General features: G+C 46.6%; 1 protein-coding gene across 5 annotated transcripts in view; it reads right to left on the bottom strand.

The window, feature by feature from the left end:
- TSPAN9 (tetraspanin 9) overlaps positions 1-6,897 on the bottom strand; it is a 207,102-nt gene extending 200,205 nt beyond the window's left edge. Inside the window, exon 1 of one of the 5 annotated variants that reach the window (XM_067304130.1) lies at positions 6,826-6,897. The gene's annotated coding sequence lies outside the window, so the exon portion shown is untranslated. Of the gene's footprint in view, positions 1-5,702; positions 6,618-6,825 lie in introns of those variants that run through there. The other 4 variants (XM_067304123.1, XM_067304115.1, XM_067304143.1 and 1 more) reach the window with 4 other exon arrangements.
- Positions 6,898-13,578: the final 6,681 nt, after the last annotated feature.

Below are 13,578 nucleotides of genomic sequence, written 5' to 3'. Positions count from 1 at the left end.
CTGAAAAGAAATACTAAGCTTAATTAATTCCTTTGTCCATTTAAAGTTATTGGAGCTACAAATGCTTATGATTCAGGCTGCCTCATTTCCCTGAAGCTAGTAAAGAACTCCCAGAACACGTCTATCTGTTTTAAATGCTTGGTTTAAAAAGTTCTTCAACAATAGGATTTTTCACCCTTCCTCAACTAGCAGTATGACAGCCTAATACATCCCACTGTCATCAAAATGGAGTTAATTACCCATTGGGGATGCCATGTTTCCTATATGTGCTTTCTCCTGTGTGAAATGTGGAATTCAGATGCACTCTGTTCTACTTTGCTTGCAGTCAGGGCAAAGGCAGCAGTGCTTTGCCCAAGGACATGCCCTAAGCTACAAACTCCAGCCCTCAAGGTTTATTTTTGACAGCAAGGAATACAAGTGGTGAATAACAGCAAAAATGGTTTAATATAATCTGAAGTGTTTTCCAAAGCAGTCTGTAAAGGAAAGGAAAAGTTTAAGACTGGTACCCCCTAACGAAAGGGATAGACTTCTTCTCACAGAGACACTTCATGATGTTCCCAAAGACACCTGTGCAATAAAGAAAGCATCTAAAATCTTGCAGTGGAGACCAACATCCTACCTCATTACAAACTGCACAGAAAGGACACTACAAAAGTGGAGGAAGTAACCCATAAAGCCTGAGGTGATGGTCTTTTTCCAGGAAGCATAGCACTGACATCCAGCCATTTGAGTTTCACTTAAGAGAGGCTGGAAGGAGCAGCAGAGTGTTGGGGAGGCAGCTTCAGCAGACCAGGAGAGCTGGAGAGAGAGGACGGAGTATACTCTTTTGTCACCAAGAGAGCATTTTGTTACACATGAGCAAACAATGTAAAAGTTTATTTCTTCCCAATGAGAACTTTAATAAAAATGAAATTCTACCATGCACTGCACTGAGTAAAGAGGAGAAGACAGTTCACAGAATGGCTGAGATTGAAAGGGACCTCTGGAGATCATCTTGTCCAAGCAGGGTCACCTAGAGTGCGTTGCCCAGGACCCTGTCCAGAGAGCTTTTGAATATCTCCAAGGATGGAGACTCCACAACTGCTCTGGGCAACCTGATCCAGTGCTCAGTCACTCTCACAGTAAAGAAGTTTTTTCTTAGATTCAAACAGTCCTTCCTGTGTTTCAGTTTGTGCCCACTGCCTCTCATCCTGTCACCACTGAGAAGAGTTTGGCCCCATCCTCTTTACACCTTCCCTTCAGATATTTAAACTTATTTATAAGATTCCACTAGGCCTCCTCTTCTCTATGCTAAACAGTCCCAGCTCTCTCAGCCTTTCCTCAGAGGAGAGATGCTCCAGTTCCTCAGCCATCTTAGTGGCCCTTTGCTGAATTCACTCCAGTAGCTCCATATCTCTCTTACACCAGGGAGCCCAGAACCGGACACAGTACTCCAGATGCAGCCTCACCAGGGCCGAGTGGAGTGGAAGGACCATCTCCCTCAACCTGCAGCGCTATTCCTAATGCAGCCCAAGATACCATTGGCCTTCTTGGCCACAAAGGCACATTGCTGGCTCATGGTCAGCTTGGTGTCCACCAGCACCCCCAGCTCCTTCTCCGCAGAGCTGCTTTCCAGCAGGTCAGCCCCCAGCCTGCACTGGTGCATGAGGTTATTCCTCTCTACGTGCAGGGCCCTGCACTTGCCTTTATTGAATTTCACGAGGTTCCTGTCTTTCCATCTCTCAAGCCTGTCAAGATCCCACTGAATGACAGCACAGCCCTCTGGCATATCAGCCACCCCTCCCAGTTCTGTATCATCAGCAAACTTGCTGAGGGTATGATTCACCGTATCATCCAGGTCATCAGTGAAAAGTTGAACAGTACTGACCCTTGGGACACAAGCCTAGTGACCGGCATCCAGCTAGGCTTTGCACCACTGATCATGACCCTCTCAGCTCGGCCATGCAGCCAGCTTTCAACCCACCTCACTGTCTGCTCATCTAGCCCATACTTTATCCGCTTGCCTATGAGGTTGTTATGGGAGACAGTGTCAAAAGCCTTCCTGAAGTCAAGGTAGACAACATCCACTGCTCTCCCCTCATCCACCCAGACAGTCATTCCAGCACAGAAGGCTATTAGGTTGGTAAAGCATGATTTCCCCTCTGTGAATCCATGCTGACTACTCCCAGTCACCTTCTTATCCTTCATATGCTTGGAAAGGGTATACAGGATGAGCTGCTCCATCACCTTTCCAGGGATGGAGGTGAGGCTGACTGGCCTGTAGTTTCCTGGGTCCTCCTTCTTGCCCTTTTTGAAGACTGGAGCGACATTTGCTTTCTTCCAGTCCTCAGGCACCTCTCCTGATCTCCATGACCTTTCACAGATGATTGAGAGTGGCCTTGCAATAACATCGGCCAGCTCCCTCAGCACTCGTGGGTACAACCCATCAGGGTCCGTCGACTTGTGGATTTCCAGTTTGCTTAAGTGATCCCTAACCCGATCTTCCTCCACCAAGGCAAAGTCTTCCTTTCTCCAGAATTTCTTCCTGGTCTAAACAGCCAGGGATTTCTGAAGATTAATCTTACCAGTAAAGACCGAGGCAAAGAAGGCATTTCGTACCTCAGCCTTTTCTCTATCTCTTGTCACCAGGGCCCCTTTCCCATTCAGCACTGGGCCCACTTTTCCCCTAGTCTTCCTTTTGCTACTGATAAACTTACAGAAGCCCTTCTTGTTGTCCTTGACATCCCTCACCAGATTAAACTCCAGATGGGCCCTAGCCTTCCTAGCCCCATCCCTGCATACTCAGACAACATCCCTATATTCCTCCCAGGTTACTTGTCCCTGCTTCTACCTTCTATATACTTCCTTTTTATGTTTGAGTTTTGCCAGGAGCTCCTTGTTCATCCATGCAGGTCTCCTGTTCTCTCCAGTTCCTTAACATATTCCTGCTTTATCACAATTGTAGTGTTATGCAGAGAGGAAAAAGCAATGACTCATTCCTGATCCACTCATATTCTCTGGATATTGCTAAGCTGGCCATGGGCAGGGTTGACTCGACCCTCAGGTCCATAACAAATCACATGACAAGTGGAGAAATACTATGCTGATCCTAACATATTTATTCTATTTTCTAAAGAGTCAAAGAAGGTAACCCTCAACTATGAACTTTTTCCCGATCATATATTGTCTTTTTCCGAGCGCAACACCCTGCTGTACTGTCATAACACTCCCTACATGAACTTTGAAAGAACAGGGCTTGACCTTTTCCAGAAATCATCTTTAAATGACTTTACCCTAAAAAACAGCTTTGTACATTGGAGATCCCCAAAAGAAAGTAATTTTCCAAATAAAAGGATTCTTCAGTCATCCCACACCTTTCCAGAATATGCCCTTACCATAGTAAGGACATTTTAACATTAATTTAAGTTTTAAAAATTCCTTTATTAAATATCTTAGCAACACATCAGCATCCTAAAACCTTTCTCTGTTTCTCATCTGTGCTAATTACAACTACTGCCTTAGTTCGCATGTAACCAGCTCTTTCCTTCTCAGCCCAAACTTCTCTTTGCTCTTACAGTCAGAGAATTCAGGTTAGAGCAAGCTTCAAGAGGTCATTAATCCAGCTCCTGCTCAACACAGGGTCAGCTGTGAAGTCAGAACAGGACTCTGCCCAGGGCTCAGGGCTTTATCTAGTCAGGTCTTGAAAACTTGCGAGGACGGAGACTGCACAACCTCTCTGGGCAACCTGTTCCAACACTTGACTGCCCTCATGGTAAAAAAAGTTTTTCCTTATATCTAGGTTGAACTTCTTGTTTCAACTTATTTGTTGTCTCTCATCCTATCCCCATGCACCACTGTATAGAGCCTAGTTCTGTCTCATGATAACTTCCTCTCAGGTATTTGAGGCTACTATTAGGTCCCCTCAAAGCCATCCCTTCTCCAGGCTGAACAAGCCCCATTCCCTCAGCTTCACCTCATAGTGTGTCAGGGCTCTAGCACACTACCTTAGGCCCTGAATGGCCCTGACCAGCCTCACGTGGGGACTCTACCCACACCCTCTGCCCATGGGCTCCATTTAAGCTCAGGCCTGGGCCTTCAGTCCCTGCTTGAGCTATGTTGTAGCCATGTCCGTCTCCAGCTCTGTCGCAGCCATGCCTGTATCTGGCCATGGGCCCTGACCTGCAGAATGACTTCCTAGCTTGACCTCAGACCTGCCTCAACACTATGGACTTGCACTGGACTGTGTCTGACCTTCGTTACCATCACTGGACCTGACTCTGACCTGCTGATTGACTTACCATGTTGACCTTGGACCTGCCTTGTCACCATGAATTTTTCTGGTGATCTGGACTCTCAGTTGACTCTGGCTGCCATCCTGGGTTTGCCCCACTCACTTCACTCAGGTTCAGCAGGTACAGCGGAAATGGGGTTTCACTTGTCAAATCCAAGAGCAATGGAAATGTTAGTATACTGTTTCTAAAACAAGCAGTGTCTTGTGATCAAGGCCCAACAAACTCCATGGCATGTCTCAGAGAGCATTACTGTGAGACAAAGTCCTGGATTCTCTAGTAGAAGCTTTGCTACAATTTCAAACGCATTTAAAAGTTAAACTAACTCTTCCAATCAGTGCTGCAGTCTTAACATTGCTTTGCTATTTTATGCTGTTCCTGTGCTTCTCTTCTTTTAGCACAGTATTTTGGTTTTGGTATTTTAGGGGGGGAAGGGGTTAACACATTGAAAATACACAGTTGTATTGGAAACACCCCCACGAACAGGCTGAAGTTTGGGCTGCTTTGGAAGAAAATAATTTAAAAATAGCAAGGAAAGCAAGTACTGTGGAATATGCATCTCTGATCGATAAATATTTTCTGTTATAATAATCACAATACCTAAGATAACACCAACATTCACGAAGATGGTCATTAGGTTTCAAAATTAACCCTCCACCCTCCTCAAGGGAGATAAGCATGATCATTTTAACTTCTGAGCTTTGTCTGAATCATGCAAATGATGCTGCATGAGTTATACTCTGACCTCAAGGTCTTCTTATGCAGCTTTACCAACAAAAAAAATTTAAAGAAAGTGCAGATGCCCAGAAACAAGTTTGCCATAAATTCCACATCCCTATAATAGAAAAGGCCTTGTTTGTAGGGATTGCAATTTGAAGAGCACAGGTCTAAAAATAGGAAAGTGAAAGATCTGGAGGCAAAAGCTACATTAGCTCCATCAGTTTTCATTCCTACAGCTCAAAAAAAAAAAGCAAAATGGAAGCAAAGAGCATAGAACAACGACAAATAACTTTTTCTTTTTTTTGATTAACGCTTTTATTAATCCTTGGCATTATCAATTACACACATCCTATCTACAAATTATCTTTTGAAAAAAATATATATATATTTTAACTGCTAAATTTGGCCTCTTATTCAATGCTGATATAACTCTTCTGAATTTATTTCTTCAGCAGTAATTACCTGTGCCATTATATTTACTGGCTGTAAAGAACTTCAGCTATCAACTGACCAAATAAACTACTAAAGCTATCTGTGGCACCTGCAACTAAGAGCTTTGCTACAGTAATATGTTAAGTCTTCCTATCCACATGGTGAAGATAAAGTTTAGGCCCATCTAGGAATAACAAAGCACAAAGAAACTGAAAGATTTGACTATTATGGCTGTTCTGGAGAATACCCAACCTCTTCCCAGTCAAGTCTCAGGTAACTCACCCAAAGTCTTAAAATAAGTCCAGTGCAGAGTCAGGTAGGAAATTCAGGTGTTCCCAATCCTAGTCCTGTGGTTCAAACCACAAAAGTACACAGAGTAAAAGCACAGAACAAAAGAGCTGATAAAAGGGCTAAGTCAGGAAATGCAATTTTATTCACCTTTGCAGTCTAGCTCTTCCCCAACACAGCATCCTCATACCACAGATCCTCTTCTCTGCCCATCTGACATTTCCTGAGCTGAAGGCCTTTTTGAGAGGCAGAGCTCAAATTGGAGCTCCCACCTCCCATCAGAATCTGGGTGACAGGCAAGTACCAAGATTCAGCAAGAAAAGTTTCCAAAAGCTTGAACAGAAAAAGAGCTGCAGTCAAGTATCCAGGGGAAAGCCAGAACCTGTTAGCGCACCTCTGTGGGCAGCTTATGAGGGTCTGCCCCATCACCAGCCCCGATGCTTTTTTCCCCGATCACCTTCCCTGAGCCGCAGCTTCCCTCCAGCCACCCAGACCTCGCGCCTACAGCCTCACTCGTGCCCTACCCTCCGCAGCGGCTTCTCCCCACTCCCCCCTGCCCAAGGCTCAGCTCTGGTCCACACCTGTGCCCTGCACTGCAGCTATGGGGAGAATGGGAGGGAAGAAGAAAGAAAACCTCCCCTCCTGCAAACAAGCAGCACAGTATTTCAGGTGCATTTTCCCTCTGTGGCGGGGAGAACCCCCCGGATGAAGCCATCTGTTCCCACGAGACACAGACAACACGCATCTTCTAGCTCAGAGCAGGACTGTGCACACAGACCCGTCCCTCTCCACTAACTTTCCCATTTCCGCAAAAATTGCAGAGCCGCTGACCCGGGGGAGGGGAAGGGAGAGAGGAGAGAGCACTGTTTTCACCACACAGCTCTTCACCCCTGCGAGTCACCCTTACCCTCTCACAGCCTCCTCCCGCCCATCAGGCCCTCCCCGGCGCCTCCACCGCCAGGCCGGGCCCCCCGGCCCCGTGCCGCCGGCTCCCCACAGCACCCCGGCCCCGGACCAGCTTCCCCCCCTCGCCGTCCCGCTTCTTCCAGTTCCCCAGGCCAGGAAGTATCCGCAACTGTCCCGCCTACTCTTCTCACCCCGCAGCGCCCGCACTCACCCGCGCCTCCCTGATCTGATCTGATCTGATCTGAGCCGAGGCGGGCTGGGCCGGGCCGGGCCGGGCCGGATGGGGCCGAGTTCTGGGGGAGCTGCAGCCGCACGGCGGGACACGGCTCCAGCTCCTGCCAGCGGAAACGGGAGGAGGAGCTCGGAGCCGAGCTAGTGAGCCGGGAGGAGCTGGGGGCGCTGCCCGGGGGGGCGGTGCAGCCCCGCGGGGTGGGGACGCCGCTGCTGCCTTCCCCCAGCGCAGGCCAGGCCCTTCGCGCCGGGTCGGGCTTCCACCCGCGCAGTGCCTTGCCGGCGCTAGCCAGGCCGAGCCCTGAGCAGGGGGCTGTGGACGTCGTGCTGCGCATCCCCTTTCGAAGACATCTACTTAGGGCCTGCTTCCCCTCACCTGCGCCCCAAGGGCCCTACTGCACCGTGTGCAGCCGATGCACCCCAGGATGCACAAGATCCCCCCGGGATGTCCCCAGGGGCCCCGCTGCTCCATGTGCAGCCCACGAACCCCAGGACACACGAATCTCCCTGGGATGCCCCCGAGGGCCCTGCCACTCTGTGTGCAGCTGATACACCCCAGGATGCACGGGCTCCGCCTGGGACACCCCTGGATGGAGTCCATGCGCAGCCTGTGTCTGCATCCTCCAGGGGCTGGAGTTTGCTCTGAGGCTGGCGTGTCAGCGATTGTCTCTCTCCCTTCCCCAGCTGCATTTCCTGAGAGGCCAACAGTTTAATGCCTACTCTGCTATAACAGGCACAGGCAGTAGCCACCCTAAGCTGTGTAAACCAGCAGGCCAGGATGAATGCAACCCACTGGTACCTAGGCTGTTAATGCAAATGGCAAACTCTGAACTAAGCTCCAAAGCCCACAACTGTCAATACATTGTTACAGCTTCTAGCACAGAGAGTAAGATGCTTGTTTGAGCTCACTGCCCATGCAGCAGGAGTCTGCATTCTCCACAGCACGTTAATCTGTGATGCTGGAGATCCTACAGAAAGTCCTCCACCTGCCTTCTCCTAGGTGTCAGTGGAAGTGCAACAAAAAGTTAATGGAGCCAACTTCAAACACTGTGTCCAGCAGAGCTGTCTCTACAGCCCTAATACAGCTGGGGAAGGTCCCAGTGTGGATAATTAGTGGAAATGGTGTGTCAGGAGCAAGTGACAGAGGGGAAGAGACATCAATAGAAAAAGACCAGTGTAGTTATGAAGGTGGGCTTGTAGGAGGGGCAAACTATATTTTACAGTATGTAAAGAGCACCTCAAGGCTCTTCCTGTAGGTACTTCTGCAGAAGGAAGCTGTTTCACATTCTTCAGTCCTCATGTTTTCTCATTTTCTTAGCAGCACTGTTGTTATACTTCTCAATTCAAGGTCATGTTCACATCAGATACGTTCTCTCATGCCTTCTTCTGGATTATCAATAATGGAGATATACAGTCTTTATCCTGAGCCATATCATGCCTTTGATTCTGTCCTATGTGGATTCTTATACCCTGCTTGATGCACCAGAATCTGAGCATGCTGACAGTAGTACTGCCAGCAACACAGCTATCACCTGCCACACGTTTACCTCTCTCTTCCCCTGGGAGAGAAGCATGTGCAGCAGTGTTCTGTTCTTCATTTATTTATGTATAAAAATACAGAAATGTTGCTATGTGTTTACCTTAAAACAAGCAATGAGGGAAGCATGTGTTACAATGTAGCAGAAGATAAAGAGGTCTGTGGAGAGAAGATTATTGAGCTCTTTGCTTCTACGACATGAAAAAGCTCCATCTCCTGTTAGAGAAGCTGTAGTTGTAATGCAGTAACTCCCTTTGTAAATGAGGAGTAAAGGATCTTCATTTCAGAACTGTTGTCAATCATTTAAATAACTCAGGCTCAGACGATGGTGTACCTTGAAGATAAAGAGCCACTTCCTCAGAGATGATTTGGTGCAGCACAGGAAACCAGTGCAGATAATGGAGGACAAATTTGACAAGCTTTTAGTAGCAGAGACAACATGCTGCTGTATTCCTTACCTGCTGTCATTTTCTAAGCACAAGCAGTTTTATACTCAGGTGTACTGCATTTCTGTAGCTCAAGTGAAATATAAAGGATGAATAGCTGAGGTAAAGTCATCATTTGGAGTCTATCTTGGAAAGAAGGTAAAACATGCTACTGTATGACACATGGGATCATACAGATCATACATAAGGTATTACACATAGGTATTACTGAGGATATCAGCATCACTGAAACTAGGATGTGGAGTGACTGACACCACAGAAGTGTTTTCTACAAAGAGACTGCATTAGGCTGCAGATCTGTCCTTGATATGCTAATAAGCATAGAAAAGTAATCTCTTTAGAGTTTGATTTCAGCTTCAGCTAGCTGTCTTTCACATGTGAGCAAATCTAACATGGAGGCACTCTAGTAGTCTTCATACCATTGCATTCAATGAGGAACAGAAGGAGTTGCACCTCAATAGCAGTATACAAACACTTGAATCTATGGCATCTGACCAACAAACCTGAAGGCTGCATACAGCTGTTGAAAATAGATAATAGTACCTCCATTTGAGGGATCTAGAAATAGACATGCAGCTTTCCAGTGTGACTTGCTGGGTATACCCCCTCACTCGTAACAGGCTGCATTGGGTCCCAGACACCTCTCTGAGATGAAATAATAGCATGGCAACAGTACTGAATACTGCAGGAAAATTAGGGAGGGTGAAAATGAAAGTCTGTCCTTCTCCCTTTGGCAGAAACGGATCATCCATCTAGCCTGTCTAGCTTTGCTATATTCAGAGCAGGTTCTTCCCATCTTTATTATCAGAACAAGCACCAGTATTTTGTGACTCATTTAAGAGGTCAAAAATGGCACAGATGACAGGTTTGGAGCCTTGAGTACTTGCTGAATCCACACATTCAATTATGCAGATGCAAGCAAAATGTGAATACAAGTGCATGTAGGAAAGATATGCTTTTTAGATACCTTTCTGATTTTGCATGATGTGGTGCCTAAGAGGAGGATTGTCAAAAAGCCCAGACCTTCGTAAAGTGTGGGGCACACCTTGATGGGAGGGGAAGCTGCTCTCAGGGTCCTGAGTGCACTAATAGGCTTCAATTGCCCTCAACAGCCTGACCTGGAATCTCCATCCATGCAACCACTGTGATTAGCCCAGGAGCTTCATTTAAGTTTAGGCCTGGGCACTCTAGGCCTTGTCTGAGCTACATGGTAGGCGTACCAATGTTTAGTTCTGGTTCCTGAATTGTTGATTGGCTTTCCTAGATTGACTTCAGCCCAAACTCATTACCTGTCCTTTTTCTGATGGTGACTGGACTATCAGTGGAATCTGTTGCAGCCCCTGCTCTGGTCCCCTGCTTAGATGCTGTGGGACTGCACCCTGGTCTGTGAGGTCACTAACAGAGCTGTGGTCAACCTCAGCTCCTGGTCTGCCTTCCTTCATAGCATAGCCCTGCTCTTGCTGCTCCCTGACAAGGATGCCAGTTCTCAACTGCCCTTGCTACTCAGCATTGATGCAGACTGCGCACATAGGAATGATGAAGCAGCATGACTCCTTGGCAGCTCCTTCAGAGCATTCTGTGGGCTTCAGCACAAACTTCAGTACAGCTTTAGCACAAGCTTAAGGGCATTCTCACCTGTCTGAATCAGTTCATGTACTTTGCTGTCACCACTCAAGTTCTTCTCCTCTTTCATTGGGTCCAAAATGTCAAAGAGTCAAGGAAAATGAGTTGGATAATGGGGAAGAAAAAGTCACTGGGAAACCATTGTGCCAAAGGCCAAAGCTGGTGTGCAATACTCAAAGAAAGACCGATCCTTGGGTTTAGATACTGAAAGAGAAGGGGCTCCTACTGCTGCCTTTAGATCTACTTACATGTTATATTTTCTTTGCTGGCAATGTCAGCTTAAGAAGTTCCCACCCTCTCATCACAGATAAATAAATGAATTCAAATGAACTTGTCTTGCCTGAAGTGTTTCTTTTGGCTTTGAAGTGAAGATGAAGGGAGGACTTCTGACTTATTTAGCCCCTTGTTGTACAGACCACAGGTCTGAACACCCCTGCTCGGTTGTGTCTTATCTCAGAAGGCTGTCTTTAAATGGAATCATTTCAGTGATCCAGTTTGGCATGACTCCACAAGCAGTTGTAGCTACATAACTGAGGGCTGATAAGCTGAAGTGTGTGGGTTAGAAAAGAAAGGAGCAAGGGTTGAGTGGAAACTTTTGAGCTGCTTTCTCCTGAAGAAAACATGGATATTTAGATTCCAGTTCTATCACTTCATTTTCTAATGCCCCAGTGTTGTGGCTGTAAAGTGATCAGGGGAATCAGCTTTGGTGCCCTGCTTTTTGTTTTTACAACAAGTTCTTACAGGTTAAGATTAGTATTTGCCAAGGGTATATCTGTGCTCCAGCACAAATTGTGCTCATAAGATGCTCTACAGCCTAATATATTTTTGGTTGTTTAGAGTATAATTTAGCCATTCCTCTTGAAGCTGGGCTAGGTCTTTTTTAACATGTTGCTTTTTTTGGTGTTTGCTTTGCTTTATTTTCAGCAGAATTGCAGCTGGCTCTTAGTTTTGTTTTGCTGCCTGGTTTCTTCCAAGAAAGCAAGCCTTGGGGACAGAGATCTTCAGCCCTTTCAATTTCTGAAGTATTTATGCATGGATCTCACCCAGTCTGCAAGGGGAAGAAGCCTTTTAGTTCAGGTCGGAATTTCCAGTCTTCCTTCTGGCTCATGGATAATGCAGCTCTATTAAATATACTTCATCTGGCAGCCCTCCATAAAAGTGAGCTTTACCAGACACATGAATATTCTGTTGGTTTCTCTTCTAGGTTTGGAAGGTAGGTAGATGTCTCTTGCCAATGCCAGTTATTGACATGAAAGAGGTATGAACTCCATGAGCAAGAGGAGAGAGAAAGAGTGCCAGAGAAGAGGCTTTCATTGCTGCTAGGTGCCCCTAAACAGTCTGTCCTAGATTTGCTCAGTTGTTCAGCTTGTTCCTTGTATTCATTGTTTTGATAACATCTTACAGCTATGCTAGCTTGGTTTTATTTATTATCAGATGCTTGACAAAGCAGACTTATAGGGTTCATCTCCCTGGACTCCTCCACTGGGGCTGCTGTGCCAGTGCAAACCTGCAGTGGATGCATGCAAGGCACCAGGTGCATGTCTGCAGAAGAGCCATAACACACATTACAAGCAGTTTTCCATTTCTGGGGACTACACACTGCCCTTTTTCTGTACAAGCTTCAATCTCAAACCATATTTGCTGTCCAAAAATTTCAAAATTTGCTATCTGTGTTGGCCGAATATATTTTCCCTAGAGTCAGTCTTTTTCTCATTAGTGGGCTTTATCTGGTTTGTTGTGTGTTCTACACCATGCTTTGGGGATTAGGGAGGGAATTGCGTAGGGCTGCAAAGAGCAGGTGCGTGCATGGCTAGTGAGCTGTAGCCAGTTGGTGCCATTCGTACCTGAGTGGCCGACTGTGGGGGCTGGGGATTACAGAGAAGCAGGTAATTTGGTCCATGCTGTGTGATGACACTACTGTGGTTAGCAGTGACACTTGATGGACAGAGTGGGTCTGCACCTGCCTGGGTTTTGGCTGTGTAACACAGAACATCAGGCATTTCAAGATGCTGTGTTTTCTGGATGTTTAAAGTCCTGTCCTTGGCTTGCCTTTATTCAAGCTTGGTTACCAGCTATACCAGATCTTATGGAAAGGTATTGGCAGTATGCAATGGAGAACCCTGTCAACTTGGCTACTGCCACTAGATCTGAAATACAATCTGCTAGTTCTGTGTTGCTGTTTGGAAGTCAGCTATAGAAGGTGCTTGTGGGTGCTGGAGAGGGTAGCCACAGCAGGAGCCTCTTGCACAGGCAGATAGGTGCAAAAAGTACCACTCTCCTCTTTAGCCAGTTTTGGCTCCTGCATGGAGAAAGTTAACAGTACTAGCCATGCACATTCCTTAGAAGCAGCCTCTGGCAGTGTAAGGTCTGCAAGATCAAGGGAAGATCCCTTCAGTGTATTAAAAAATAAAATGGACCCCTCTTCCCATCACAAGAATCAAACCATCTTTCCCCAGCTCCAACTTCATGGCATCACCTTTGCTATCCTCTTAACCTACAAAGCACAAGTTCTGACCTAGATGGAGGTCCCAAGCAGAAAAGTGCAGAGTGCATGACAGAGAAGCTATAGGAGCTGCTACCTCACATGGAAAGATACCACCACATGCCAGCTGCTCTACAGAATGGCTGGTAAAGACTCATCCCTTTGAGGGATGTCCTACATGCAGGCAGAAACCTGCACTTGAGCGGTTAAAACAGAGCAACCGGCATGCAATAACTTAATGGGAAAGTAAGTCAATTAGTTTCTCCTCCACATTGAATTGAATATCCAGACCCATGTGGACTCCAGAAGTGCAGGGCCCCAAGCAGGGCTATATGCCATAAGGCTAGTCTTGGTGCAGCTTGTACTTACCTGAGTACAGAAACTGCAACCGCATGAGAATCACATCCAGGAGGGCTTTGTAGGCAACCATACTCTGGTCTTCCATTTGAAATCTCTATTAAGACGGAAATCTTTGGGACCAGTCATGCACTAGGCCACATGAAATATCCTGTGTAGGGCCTGACATCACCTCCTTCACAGGTAGTGAAATCTTCATCCGCCAGTGTATGTCTGCACTTCATTGAGTGGGTAGCATTATGAGACTACTTTCATCTGGCTCTTATGTTCATCTGTCATTTAGTTTTG

The sequence above is a fragment of the Apteryx mantelli genome, chromosome 1 (genome assembly GCF_036417845.1).
Source record: "Apteryx mantelli isolate bAptMan1 chromosome 1, bAptMan1.hap1, whole genome shotgun sequence".
Lineage (NCBI taxonomy): Eukaryota > Metazoa > Chordata > Aves > Apterygiformes > Apterygidae > Apteryx > Apteryx mantelli.
The sequence above is the reverse complement of the archived record's forward strand: the minus strand, read 5'-3'. Positions and strand labels throughout refer to the sequence as shown.